Genomic DNA, 15,469 nt, shown 5'->3' with positions numbered 1-15,469 from the left:
AATTATGATCTCAAGCATATTTCCATGATTTTACATGTAACAATATAAAAGTAATTATACCACAAACATCAATCTTGAACTTCTGAATTTTGATGCACGCTATGGAGAAAAATTATTTGTAGATACAATATTTCTCAAGACTTGAAAAACTGAGAGAATATTAGGATATTCAGATACTATGAAATAATTATTCTTTTTAAGAACTCAGTAAGAGGTATCATTATAATTTCATAGTATTAGATTAATCATCATTAAAATACAATAGCGTAAACCACAAGAATTATTTTTAAGATGTTTTATAAATGTGATTTTATAATTGATTTCCCCTTTTTAATTTATATGTGTCTATATTTGAAAGTAAGCCATTCTGCAGGATGAATAAGATCTAGAGATCTAACGTATAGTATGGCACTTATAATTAACAACACAGCACTGTGTACTGGAAATCTGTTGAGAGTAAATATTAGGTACTCTCACCACACACACACAGAAAAGGTAATTATGTGAGATGGATAATTATCTTGACCATAGTATTCATTTCACTAGTATATATGTACATCAAAACACAATGTTATACATCTTAAATATATATTTTTTTGGCCTAGGAATAGAATTTACTTAGCAATATTATATTTTATGTGGATTATTGGAGAGGAATAAGTTAGCCACTTTACTCTCAAATTGTCTGGTTCAACTTCACAAAATGTGTAAGGGAACTCTTAAACACCTATTGTTTGTGAATTTCTTTTTTAAATGGAAGTGTAGTTGACATATAATTTAGTTTCAGGTGTACAACATAGTGATTCAACATTTATGTACATTATAAAATGATCACCGAGATAAATCTAGCTACCATCTGTCACCATAGTTGTTAGATATTATTAACTATATTTCCTATAAAACTATGGAACGCGTCACAAATTTACATGTCAACCTTGTGCGAGGGTCATGCTACCTTTTCTATATCATTCTAATTTTAGTACATATACTTCCAAAGTGAGCACAAGTATATACAATTTTTATTAAAAAAAAAACCCAACAAAGTAAATTACATACACTATTAAGCAAGTACATGTCCTTGGCCAAGGAGAGGATCCATCCTCTTCACATTTTAGTGAGAAACCAAGGAGACTCACTACCATGTGAAGGCAGGAATTGGTCTCAGCAAAATTACATTTGGCTTCTTCTGCTCATTACCCATTTCATCTTATGCTTCAGAACCTTGTCTAAACCTCTGTAGCAAGAAAGTCTTTGTCATAATCAAAGCACAAACATTTTCTGAAAGCCTTTGGTATACAAGATTGTAACTGTCATTAACAGCCAAAATCTGCAAGGTGAAAGCCAGGGCCTCAAGGGATTTGGCCTGAGGATTTGGGACAGGTTGGCAGAACCCGTATTGTGTAGTTGTACTGTGAACACACCCAGATACTGTCCAGTTTGTGTGCTACAAACACTGCATGTCTCTAATGATCTCACTGGTAGGTATAGAGATGGGAGTCAGTCTTCACACCCACCCTGCCTGAAATTGGCCACTTTAGGGATGAATCACATTCTCACTTACCTCAGTCCAATTAAAGAAATATTCACTAGTAAATAATTTGGCAACCACTTCTTTGTCATAAAACATATTTAAACATCAATTTTGGCCCCAACAGAAAGACAAATATTTGATGGTAGGAACAAATACTATGTTAATTTAGCTAAATCATATAATTTTAAAACTCTTGCCTAGATTTAAAAAGTTCCATCTAATTTACAAAAGCAATTAATTTGCTCACAGAGACTGTATTTTTCCTCTTTGTAACATTTATTTTTGTTTTCCCATTTCCTTTATTATCTCCTGTTAGAAAACTGTTTCTAGCATTAATTTGTATTCTAAATATGATGGCAAAAATCCATCAGATTTATTGCCCAGACTCCCTGGTGCCCATTAATATGATTCTCAGGATATTAAGGGGAAATCAAGTTTTCGCTGTTTTTGAACTGCCTTGACATTAGCAGTTACCATTTAGAAACTGATGGAAATTAGCCAGTATATGGAGTTCTGACATATATCAGTTGACAATTAAGCTCTGTATCTGCTGGTCATTAGTGAAATCACCCTAGCTACCAAATAATACCCGAGGTTACCACTATCTATATTTATGACAAAAAGAGATTTTTGCATGTCCTTTTGTAACCACATGATTATTAGGCATAAAGTACACAAGCAACTGCTCCTGAGCTACATTAGCAAAAAAAAGGGAAAGCAAAGTATTTAGCCATATTGCACAGGACGTTCTATGAGGATCTGTTCAGCGCAGTGGAGGATCCATTTCCATTTTGAACTCTAAAGACGGTGTGAGTCTTCCTACCAAATGGGCTATAAAAAGCTGCTCATTGCTACAGCTCAAGGATGGAGAACTTTAGAGAAATAGAGCATAGCAGTTATTGTAGTTTGCACAATCATGGCTAGCACTTAATAGAACATATCGGAGGAAAGGTAGGAATACTTTAGAAAGACATTATTTGATACGAACTTGAAATCTCAAATATGTAGAGAAATTAAGGCTTAGTAATAAGATCCCTTAAACAAAAAATGAACTCACCAGGAGCATATGTCTCTAAGGTGCTCAGAACCTACTCCATAGCACATATAAGTGCTCTTACAGAGGACTAAATGAAGGCTGTGAGCAAACAGAAAAGATGTAATTCTTCCTGTGGTGGTGGAAAAGGGCTCATAGGTGAGCAGATTTCAGTTAGGCATCTGAGAATGAAAGGGATCTTATCATGTGGGTAAGGGGAAAGAGGAGTCCATTCCAGTCAGAGGGATGAGATGAAGAAAGTCACAACTCAAGATGAAGTGCATACCCTTTCTAGAAACAATACAGGAATTATGTAGAGTGCTTGTGTTTAGGGTCATAGGAAGGATTGGATATAAAACTAGGAAGGCAAAAGAGTTTGGAAATATCATTTTAAGGGATTAAGTTTTACTGAATGTAAATGGGAAAATGTCTTTGAACACTTTTGAGAAGGACAGTGACATGAGCATATCTAGTCTTTATGCCCTCATGTAAGACAAAGAACCCCATTTGGCCTTAGACTATTCCTTGAACCTAGAATGCACACACAATAAACTTAATGTTTTTTATTGATTAGCTAATATTCACACTGCTAAGTGTGGAATATCTGGAATATGGAATATCGACTGGAAAAAAAGGGAGACTAGAGGCACCAGAAGTCCTTAGGAGGCCTTGCAACTGTCAGGAAAGGGGAGTTATCCAATGAATCATGACAGGGGCCATGTGGTTGAGAGGTTGGGTATCAGAAGGAGAGGGATTTTATAACTCAAAGGAGCAGGTAGGTAAAAGGTGATAAGAAGGCCTTGAGGAGGAGGAAGAGGTGTGAGGGTTGTGGGGGGTGGGGGGCAGAAAACAAAAAGAAGGGTGATTGGGTGGGATACCTTGAGTTCAAAGCACCTTTTGGATCTTCATGTGGAAACATCCAATGTGGGGCTGGTGCTTAGGAGAAGTCAGCTAAAGATGTTAAATCCAAAGCCAAAAAGTTTGCCTATATTTCAAATGTGTGACTTGATATCAAGAATTGCATTTCATGCTAAATAGCAAACTCAATCAGCATTTTATATCTACTTCCCGCCATCAGGATTTAAGTATCTACTTATTTATTTATCCTGTAAATATTACTGAGCTCCTGCAATATGTCAGGCATAGTTTTGAGTGTGAGGATGCAGCAAAGCTGAGAGAGACAATGTTCTTGTCTTGTTCTTATTTTCCGTTGGAAGATAATCCAAGACCAAATAAAGTAAAAAACATATAATAAAATTTCAAGTAGGATAAGTGTATTGAAGAAAAATAAAGCAGGGAGGAAGAAACAGAACTATCCTTAAACTAAATATTTATAATCCACAGTTGGGATCAAAACCAAGGACTACTTAATGACTTTTCTCCTTATTCTTTCTATTGCTAGTAATGAATAAGAGTCAAGTGGGTCATCTACCTCAAGAAAGAGGCCATTCAGAAGAAATGGAGAGGCAGGATTTTCTGCTGAATATTCTTGATCTCTCAGTTGAGGTCCATGACCCTAATTCAGCTATAAGAAAACTATGGTCATGAGAATAAGAAATGTCCCCAGATGGTTCCATATAGCTCTTCTGCAAGGTGGAGAATCTATATGAGAATAACTAGGATTACACAAAATATACTCATAACTTTGGAAATTAATAAATTAATTAATTAACCAGTCTACATTTTTTGTAGACAGTATACAGGTAGTGAAATAAAATTATTTTTTTACCATTTATTCAGGTCTTAATTATGACTTATCATGTGGTTATTCATGAAGCTAATAAAGTCTTTGTTATGCAGAGTGTAGGGAAGCACAGAGTGAAATAAAAAGAGGGAGGGGAGGAGATAGTAAGGCAAAAAGCGGTTGAGTTTTCATCCAGAGAGAAGACTTCAAATGCATTTGTCAAGAAAAGCTACTGGTGTTCCATTACTCAAATACATTATTTGCAACTGTCGTTATGATCATAAATTAATGCATGGAATGATGATGAAATTATATACACACCCATGCTGGGAATGTGTCAGAGATGTGGTTCCAAGAGACTGTTATTATCTGAGGTAAATCCTGCACATAAGAAATCAAATCTTTTTTGATTCAAAGATTGACAACAGTGATAAATAAATTCAAGTATTTTAAAGCTGTTAGGATTCAGAAGTGTTCATTCATGGGCTACGCTTGCTGCTGCATGCCACTCACTGCAGAGGATGAACTCACCTTTCTTCTTGAAGCACTCTTCCTCTGGCTACACGTACCTACCTCAGACTTTACTGATTTTCTTCTGACTGTTCCTTCGTTGTATATCTGTAAGTTCTACCCAGCCTATGAATGTTTCTTCAAGGTTTCATTCTAGACCTATTTCTCTTTTCATATGAAATGCTCTCTGTAGGTAATCTATTAATTAAGTCATTCAACACATATGTATTGAGTGCCTCCCATATGTCAGCACTGTTCCATGCACCTGGGATACATTTGTGAACAAAACAAATAAAATCCCTGTCTCTAGAGAACTGAAACTACAGCAAGTTTCAATTACTATATATATGCTGGTGAACCCCAAGCTTATATCTCCAGCTTCCATCTGTTTTCTGAGCTCCAGATTTATCCACTTACTCATTCTCCACTTGGATATTTTAGAAGCATCTCAAATTCAACATGTTCAAAATGGAACTGATTAGGTTTGGAGATAAAATTATGAATTCAGTGTTCCCTATCTCAAGAGTGGAATCAACTTCCTTCCATCTGCAAGGCCCAAAGATGTAGGAGTAATCCTTGTCCTGTCAGCTTCATCCGCAACTATCTACTTCTCTCCATCTTTATTGCTTCCTTTCCAGTCTAGTCTACTTCACCATCCCTCTGGGACTTTAGAGTGGTCTCCCTGCACTCATTCTTTCCCTACTCCAATTTTCCATAACCAGATGATGTTTAAAAATGCCAAATCTTTTTGATCATATGAGCCCCTTTAAGATAAAAGCCAAAATCCTTCAGAGAGCCTACCAGATCTTGTATGATTTACCTTCCCTCAACCTCTTCCATCTCTCCATGTGCGGTTCTTATCTTTGCTCTCAGAGCTGCAGCCAACAGGCTTTTGGAATCTCGAACACACTATATGCTTTTCAAACATAGGGTCCTTGCACATACTGTTACCTTACGCTACTTTAAGTGGTTAACTCCTATATTTCCTTCAGTTTTTGGCCCAAAGGTCACATCCGCATGGAAGCTGTATCAGTCTGCTATTGCTTTTGTAAGAAAACATTACAGGCTGGGTGGCTTAAACAATATAAATTTATTTTCTCACAATTCTGGAGACTAGGTGTCCAAATCAAAGGGTTGGCAGGTTTTGTTTTTCCTCAAGCACCTCTCCTTGGCTTGCAAATGGCCATCTACCTTCTCACTGAATCCTAACATGGCCTTTTGTCTGTGTGCATGGGTCCCTGGTACCTCTTTGTATTCTCATAAAGATACCAGTCTTATTGGATTAGGATCTTACCCTTCTACTTCATTTACCTAATTACCTCTTTCAAGGCCTTATCTTCAAACATGATCACATTGGGGAATTAAAACTTCAACATATGAATTTGGGGGGACACAATTTAATCCCCAACAGAGGCCTTCTCTAATTCCCCAGGTTAGTTTAGGCTCTCAGTTATCTGTTTTTTTTAACACTGGTATTTGTTATAAAGCACTCTGCACAGTTTGTAATAACCAAAGGTATTTGCCACATAAAAGATCTAGCCCCTTCCTATCTCTCTGATCTCATCTTCTACCACTCTCCCTCACTCACCCCATTTCCCTTGTGGATTCCCTAATATGTCAGTCACTTCCTGCCTGGAATTCTCTTCTCATGACTCATTCTCTTTCTTCATTCAGGTCTCTGTTCTAACATTTCCTGACCACTGTGTCTTGAAACATATTACCCCAATCCCCAAAATCTTCTATGCCCTCATATAACTTAATTTTTCTCATAGTACCACCTGTCATGATAACATCTATCTATTTTTATTTGCTTACTGTTTTTTTGCCTGCCAGAAGGTCAGCTTCTTAGGTTTTGGCACTGTGTCCTCCAAGTCTAGAACATTTTGGAAAAACAGGAGGCACTCAATGCATGTTTCCTGAATGAATAAAAAAATGTCTTTATTTATATAATTATTTGATCTTTATCTACTTGCCCTATCAGACTGTAATCTCTGTCAAACAGGAAGAATGTGTGCCCATGCTTACCAGTGACTGGGCATGTAAGACTAGTGGCTGGTACATGGGATATTTTTTTATATTCTTAGTAAATTCTTAGTAAATTTATTTTTAGTAAATATTTGCTGAATGAATGAGTAAAAAGAAATAAAAGCAAAAGTAGTGCAAGTTTATAGAAAACATCTTGAAACAATTTGCAGAACATGAAGAGAAGTTGTGGCATTTCTAGCTATTTCACAATTCATTTTGATTTAGCAGGGGTGCACCCTCAGTTTAAACATGCTTTTCTGGGCCAAATCTCTGTTAGTGGCCATAAAACTGCCATCAGAGTGCTATGAAAATTACAGGAAAAAGAGAATAACAGTATTTTTATTTCTAGAAATATTTCCTTTCCAAGGACCAAGAGTAATCCCAGATTATTATTTATTTGGATGGTCTTTTAGTTTGCCAATGAATGGGATTCCAGAACTAAATTATTTAGATGTTTTGCATGGATTAAAATAAAGGTCTTAAAAACAAGGCAATAAAAGCACACATTTAGAGTGACTCCTACTCCAAACCAAGTAATTTTTTCTATGCTTGTTTTATTTTTGGAGGATTTTGAAAGGGAGGAAAACTGATCAATATTATATTTAGGTAATATATTATTTTTGAATGTGTCACAAATAGGTGCAACAATAACATTATATGTAATATTTGTAATTCCATAGAGAATCACGTCCTTTCTCTCCAAAAATACCCTGATAGCAACCCAACTACTTATTGAAAACTACATGAGTCAAAAGAGGAACTATAATTTTGCTATTTTGATTTGTCCCTCCATTTAGAAGAAAGTTTGAAAAAAAGTATTTGTTTAATAAGTTCAAATCTAATATTTTTTCTCTCTTTGCAATAAGGTAAAATTCTGAATAATTTCATGTCTTTAAGAACATCTGAAAGAATTTTCCTTTTCACATTTCAAATTTTTTCTCAATTTTTTCCTACCCTGACTCCCTTTAATTTCATATCTTAATACATATGAAATATGTGTTAATACATGCAAAAAGTCAAATTTATGAATGCTTTGACACTTAGTTGTAATTACAATTTCAATATCAAAACATATGTTGACAAAAACAGAAGGTAATATGAATAAGAATGAGTAAAAACTGCTGAGGAGCACAGATCAGAGTAAATTTAGGATGAAGAAAGTTGTAATAAAAGGAATAAGGTGGTCCCTACCATGTTTTGATAAATGTGGTGTAGACTCAGTTTCTGTTGGATCTTATTGTGTTGGTAGCCATGTGAATATTTAATGAAGTGTTTTTAAATCACCTCTGGCTGTCTTTGGAACATTTATTTGATCTTCCATTAACAGTGGTAAGAAGAGAAGAAATGCATACAATGGCATTCCATGGCCTAATCCCTAAAGGTTCTTGCTTTTGAGGAAATATATAAGATCTTAGATTGTTTACTGTGAAATTTAACACCTATTTTGGCAGGATTTCTTAACTTCAGCGCTACTGACTTTTGGAGGGTTGGGATAACTCTTTGTTGTGTTCCCGTGCACTGTTAGAATGTTCAGCTGCACTCCTGGCTTCTGCTCATTAGACGCCAGTAGGATCTCCCTCCCAACTGGGACAAGTAAAAATGTCTTCAGACATTGCCAAATGTCCCATATTGCCCCTGATTGAAAACTACTGCTTTAAAGTTTCATAATGATCCTTGTAATCTACACTCAATAAATGAGTATTTCTTGAGGACCTGTTATGTCTTTTTGTGTTCTAATGAGGATTAAGAGAAGAATATGACATGGCTTCTTCTCTTAAAATGTTGAGTCCATGTTACAGAGACAGTATCACTGGAGTACAATAGAAAACCTTTATCACTAGTTCTAGATGTCCTGTATTGCTAATAAATACCTGAGTGACTTAAAAGAGTATCCAGAGGGGAACCCATGGGGGAGATTTCTTAAAGGCACGACTGGGCATGGGCTCTGAAGACTGGATGAGATTTGGAAAGACAATATTAAGAGGAAAGTACATTTCGGGTGTCATGGACAACATATTCACAAAGGTCCAAAGCAAAAATCTGGGTAAAAAGAGTATAAGAGAAACTAAAGAAATAGATAAAAGGTAAGAACTCTTTAGGAGCTTATAGAAGGCAGTTACTTTGGAAATATGACAGGATGTCGATGGGGGGGAAATAGAAGGTCTGGCTAAGCAGGAGGTGTATTTCTTAAAAATTGATTTCCTTAAAAGCAGTCTAAAGTTCTGGATGAGTGGTTTAACAGCAGATGATGAGACTCAACAAAGGTAGGGATGACAGCTTTAGGATTGATAAGAGAAATGGAGGGGAAGGTCTGAATCTGAAAACAAGAAGAGCTATATAGTTTTGGAGCTGATTTTGGGTAAAAGGTCAGAGTCAGACTGTTGACTGTACTAGCTGATTGAGTAAATACTATGTCAGCTATAAACTCTGAACACTTGTCCACTTGCTTTGGAGTGCTAGTAGAAAAAGTATATTTTTGATTCAGATTTTATTAGTCAGTTTTATAGCTACTGAACAATTAAACATATACATATAAAATTTTTAATTGGTAACTCGTTTCTATTCTGTCCTTGATTAACTATCTTCTGATTAATGTATACTTTAAATTCCAGGAGAATCATGGAATGAACTAAACATTCCTAAGCATTTTATCTTAGTTATAATTTATCTTAAGGGCTATTTTTGGATATTTTTCAATAATATTCATTTCTATTGATGAACATAAACTTTATTTCATTTCCTACTATATCCAGATATACCATATAATGATGTCATTTTTAAAAAGTTCTGAAATAAGCACACATGCACGCATACACACACACACACACACACACACACACACAAACATAATCAAAAACTGGATAATGCCTGCCAGCGAAGGCAGAATTTTCACATACAGAACACTTTTATTATTGATACAAATCGATACTGATTTATATTAATTTAATTAGGCTTTCTGCCCTGATATTAACAAAAAAAGTATCAACACTGGTTCTCCAGTGGATTGGGCAACATCTGTGATTTAAGATTTCACATTTAGTAATGGAAATGGTAATACTTTAAAGAGAATCAGGTGGCTTTGTGAATACACATACAAAAGCATTTATGAAGTTGAATTGCCATTCCCAATTGGAAACCCTAGGTGGTACACATGTCTAAATGGGTATACACAAATGCACACACACTCACAGTTTATATGACCATGTTACCTAGACATCTCTTTCCCCGTTATGGACACCAGGAAACAATTAAGTTAATACATTTTCCCTAAAATAGCTTAAGTACAATACAGGCAGGATGGTTATGCTGGTGTGGGTATCTTCATGTTTATGAATATTAATGAGCATAGAAAAATATTACATGTGGTTGTATTATTCTTTTGGTAAGGAACATAGAAAGATGATACTTGCAGATTACTATAGAAAATCTATCTTTTAGGAAGGTACCTTGATACTTTCAAGGCCATCACGACACCAGTTTATTGTGCCACATAGGAATTTACTAAAATAAAGATTTAATTGCTTAATGGAGTTGATGTGCTTTCTCATTTGCTTAATATAATATCAAGAAGTGATTTGGGCATGAGAAAAATATGAAACAAACCATTATGGCCTGATATTCATAACTGATTGAAAATATGAATATGTACATACACAGACATTAACATTTGTTCTCAGATTTTTGCAACTATAAAGACATGCATTTATATAAATATATTATACCATATATAATAAATATTTTAGAACCTATCATGAGGCCATGGGCAAGTATGGTCACTATCTTCATGCTTCTACCATATCCTGTACACACATTTACATAACATTTACTATTTCTATTGTATTTATTTGGTTATAGATTTATTTACACTCTTTGTACTGCAAATCTCTGAGGAATTACAGTTGTAATTCATCTCTCCATCTTGAGTGTCTACCACAGTGTCTGGCAAAGAGAAAGCACCAGTACATGTCTAATGGATGAGTGAATATATCTTTTTTTGATTCTTTAAACAGACATCTTTTAAAATTCAATTATAACAAGATATTTTATAAATTATTAAATTTATCAGAATCTCTCAAACTTAAACAGAAAACATATTTCCATTTCACATTTTATACTCAGAGTATCTTAATGCTCCTACTTTGATAAGAGGAAAGATAACAACAGCCAGATTTACGGTGGCCAATAAGATGCTTCTTTTCTGAGCCACTCAAAAATTCATTCTAAAAAGAGAAAATACAACTACACTATTAGTGGCATTTTAACCAAATTTAATTTTATGATGTTTAATATTTCTGCTATCTGCTGCCTTATTTCACTAAAATTTCAAAGTAAATTAACGAAGCTCTTTATGCTGTAAACATTTATCAAATACTTTTTTCAAAAATAATTTATGCAAATGTAATACCTCATTTTAATAGTTTGCTATTCTTTCTCTTGTTTAAATTTTCACACACAGAAATCCTCTTTTTTGAGTAAGACAACAGTATCAAAAAGAAAAACATTTTTAATCTTATACTAGACTTTTTTCTTTGATCATTTATTTTAGGGAATTTGAGCCTGTCAATATTGTAACAATATTATAACAATAATATAACAAATTAGCTCTTAAATTGAAGTAATTAAAGTACAAAATCTAACAGCTCTTTTTGCCTCAAAAATCAAGGCTGATAATTGGTTAGAAAATCTCCTGCTGCCCAACCTCACTTCTTAAAGGGACACAAACTCCTACAGGAGGAGAAAGTAAGTTTTACAAATTTTCATTTATCTCATTGGCCATGTTTTATTTTAAAAATACTTTGACAGTAAAAATGCTAGGCATGTTTTTATTTATTTATTCATTTAATTCAAATCCAAGTTAGTTAACATATAGTATAATAATGACTTCAGGAATAGGATTTAGTGATTTATCACTTACATATAACACCTAGTGCTCATCCCAATGAATGTCCTCCTTAACGCCCTTGCCCATTTAGCCCATCCCCTCACCCAACATCCAGCAACCCTCAGTTTGTTCTCCATGTTTAAGAGTCTTTTATGGTTTGCCTCCCTCTCTGTTTTTATCTTATTTTTCTTCCCTTCCCCTATGTTCATCTGTTTTGTGTCTTAAATTCCACATATGAATGAAGCCATATGATATTTGCCTTTCTCTGATTGACTTATTTTGCTTAACATAATACACTCTAGTTCCATCCACGTTGTTGCAAATGGCAAGATTTCATTCTTTTTGATCACTGAGTAATATTCCATTACACACACACACACACACACACACACACACACACACACACCTTCTTTATCCATTCATCAGTCCATGGACATTTGGGCTCTTTCCATTATTTGGCTATTGTCAATAGTGCTGCTATAAACATCGGGGTGCATGTGCCCCCTCGAATCAACAGCTTTGTATCCTTTGGATAAACACCTGGTAATGCAATTACTGGGTTGTAGGGTAGTTCTATTTTTAATTTTTTGAGGAACTTCCATACTGTTTTCCAGAGTGACTGCACCAGTTTGCATTCCCACCAGCAGTAACGCTGGGCATATTTTTAAGAATACTTGCACAATTAAATGCACTATGACATTTCAACCTGCTCCTACTTAAATGTTCTTACTCATAAAATACAAAGTCTCCAAAAGGCAGCAGCTAGTATTTCTTTTAATCTATGGAGGCAATTCTACCATCTATATCTTGGCAAAGTATTTTTCCTATTCATACTTACCAAACACTGACAAAAGTAGTAAATGGATTCAATATAAAGACATACTCTAGCTTTAGCTTCTGCTGTTTAAATTTACTGATGATTGATAGGCATGCAGTGAGTTCTACTGACCCAGGATTCTGTCCTCACAACTTAGCCATCTAAATCAAAGTGAATAAGTAGTTATTTAGGACACCCAGGATGCGAGTACCAAGAAAGTGATCACATATGTGGTAAAGGGCACTGGTGTGAGTGGGATTGGGCTCAAAAACAAAGGAAAGCACATCAGGTGGAAGAAACTGAGCAAAGGCAGAGAGGCAGAAAAGAATAGATGTTATTGCAGAAACACTGACTAAATCAGTTTATTTGGAGGAAAGACACCAAGACAGAGTCAAGTCAGAAATAACTTGGAAGCTGGGCTAGGCTATTGGGTAGGCACTGGAGTGCCTCTCTCTTTGTTTCTAAACTGAGGAGACATAATCAAATCTTCAACTGTAACATCTTCTCTGTAAATAATGTTTATATTTTAATGAAATAGTACAGTAATCCTCTTTTAAATGCAATGAACTTAATGGAGTAGAAGAAGAAGGAAAAGAAATAGTATGTTTTATACAGTATCACCAAATCAAAAGATAATGTAATAGAATGGAGTTGGAAGTCAGAAATACATACAGATGAAATAATAGCAATCCACTTAAAAAAGAAACCCTCCTAATTACAAAAATGGTAATTCTAAGCAAAGAGGAAACTTTACATTTCACATGAATGGAAGGAACTTTTCCACCACATACAACAATTATTCTCCAGAAAAACCATGACTACCTTTTTTAAAAAGCAAGAACTAGACATATGGAAACATAAACTCATATTTTATATGTTCCCTTTTTATTAGGAAGGAGTCTCCCTAATCATAAAGTTGATATTGGCATTCATATATAATTCTATACATGATTTTCATGTTTTGGAAAAATACTAACCATATTGTACTAAGGAAAGAAGGTCATTATTGCTGTTGCCTAAAAGAATCTATTAAGCACCTCTTGCAGATATCCCTACAGGGTTCTCACTGGGTAATCTCTGACAAATGAGAAACAGGGCAATTTACAAAGACATAAAAAAGAACATGCATGTTGTTAATGTATTATTTAAAGACTTAAATAATGACTTGCAAATATTTCAGTTTGGTCCTTATGGGTATTAAAAAACAATCTTTTTTGATAAACTTAACGTGATTTCACTGTCATTCTATAAATATAAGGAGAAACATTTTTTCTAAAGATTTGTGTTGCATACATTTAAAAAAAGAAGAAAATAGGAAATGATCTTCCCAAAACCTAATTATGATAATGAAAACATATCTAAAAATGTGAAGCTCAAGGCTAGAATAGAAGCTATTAATAAAATTTAAAAACACAACACCTTATGTGCAGTTATCAGTATTCAGAAGGAAGTAGGTAGGATTCAGTTTTATTTTTATAGAAAAGTATGGCTTGGTCATATATTTTAAGGCACACAAAAATGGAGTACAAAATATTGGTGTTTAAAAGTAGCCACAAGTAAACGATTTATTGAATTTGCCCTATTTTAAAACCTTATTTTAAGAGAAAATCTCTTCGAATGAGTAGTTTTACAAGTTTCACAGGAACAGCAAATATATCAAATGTCCTCATCCTGGGTAATTACTTCCTTTGCAGGGCCATGTACATTCTTGCAATCTAACTGAAAATTAGAACACATATTCCAAACAGAACTGGATAAATAGAAAAATGCTTTAAAAATCAGACCAAATGGAGGAATATTTTAAAATGCTGACATGTATCTAAACCACCTGAACTTGCTAGTTTTGCAAATGCTTCTTTGTAAGAATTTAAGTCTGTGTACCTTGGTTCTGGCCAAATGAAATATTTTTTAAGAAACGGTTTAACTAGACATTTTCAGCCCTTTCTGGTTTTGTTGGATTCTTATGACATTGTTTTTATCCCCCCAAAATTAATCTACTGGGGGTGGCAGACACTTAACAAATCATTACAAAGTAACATGGAAGTGGAATAAAGAAGACAGGCGCAGGCCATGGGCTCACAAACAAGGGCCACCTGACCCACATCTGGAGTAAGTGACTTAGGAGTGGAGTCTAAGGGAGAAATTGGAGTAAAGGAAAGAGGATGGGCAGTAAGGGCAGCATGGGCAAAGGCAGAGGATGCAAAGGGCAAGACACTGCAAGTAGTTTAGGATTGCTGGAGTAGAGTCCGAGTTTTAGGGGAGAGTAGATGAAGAGATGGCTGCTCCTGCACAGAGGGGGTATGCTTTGCCCTCATTAGCACTTGTCCTCTGTCTGCTGAACTGCAGGTCATTGCAGGGCTCTAGCAAAGGGGTAATGGCAACAGATCTGCACCTTAACAGACCACCCTTGTGGCTGTCTTGAGGAAGACATGGAGGAGAATAATCCAGTTAGGAGGCTGTTTAAATAGGAGAGTGAATAGGCTTGAGGCAGGTCAGAAATAACAGGGATGGAGAGGAGGAGAAAGATGAGTATTTTTAAAAGGAATCATGACTGATTCTATGGAGATAATAAGGCTGAACACTTGGAACAACAATAATAAATATAAATAATGTTTTTTCACTTGCGTCTGCCAAAAGTATAGCTTTATGAAATGAAATCTCATTGTAAAGTCACCATTTTTTTCTTCAATTGCAATGAAGTCTAGGGTAATGCATACTCCTTGACAATGAGAATCTGTTTGTCAATGTTCTTCGTGAATGAGTCATGTGCTGAGGACATGGGAGAACAACAGTCACACTTATCTGATTGTTGCACACAGACCTGGGGCTGAGTCTTAAAGTATTTCCACAGAGAGTGAAATAAAACAAAGGGAGTTTTTGTTCCTTGAAATTCAAAAACACATCTTTCTCTACGTGAACCTTAGCTATTTACTGCAACATTCCAAGAACTTAATACTTTTTTTTATCACTTGCAAAAAACTCTTTCC

At 35.0% G+C, this 15,469-nt stretch overlaps 1 protein-coding gene and 1 non-coding gene across 4 annotated transcripts in view; both read right to left on the bottom strand.

Annotated features, from left to right (window-relative positions):
• KCNQ5 (potassium voltage-gated channel subfamily Q member 5) overlaps positions 1-15,469 on the bottom strand; it is a 514,433-nt gene that overhangs the window by 426,296 nt on the left and 72,668 nt on the right. The window lies entirely within an intron of this gene.
• LOC132668101 (U6 spliceosomal RNA) lies at positions 899-1,004 on the bottom strand. Its single transcript, XR_009605469.1, has one exon. It is a non-coding gene; the product is annotated as a U6 spliceosomal RNA (small nuclear RNA).

This window comes from Panthera onca, chromosome B2 (genome assembly GCF_046562875.1).
Source record: "Panthera onca isolate mPanOnc1 chromosome B2, mPanOnc1 haplotype 2, whole genome shotgun sequence".
Classification (NCBI taxonomy): Eukaryota; Metazoa; Chordata; class Mammalia; order Carnivora; family Felidae; genus Panthera; species Panthera onca.
Note: the sequence above shows the minus strand (reverse complement) of the source record. Positions and strands in the feature narration are given on the sequence as shown.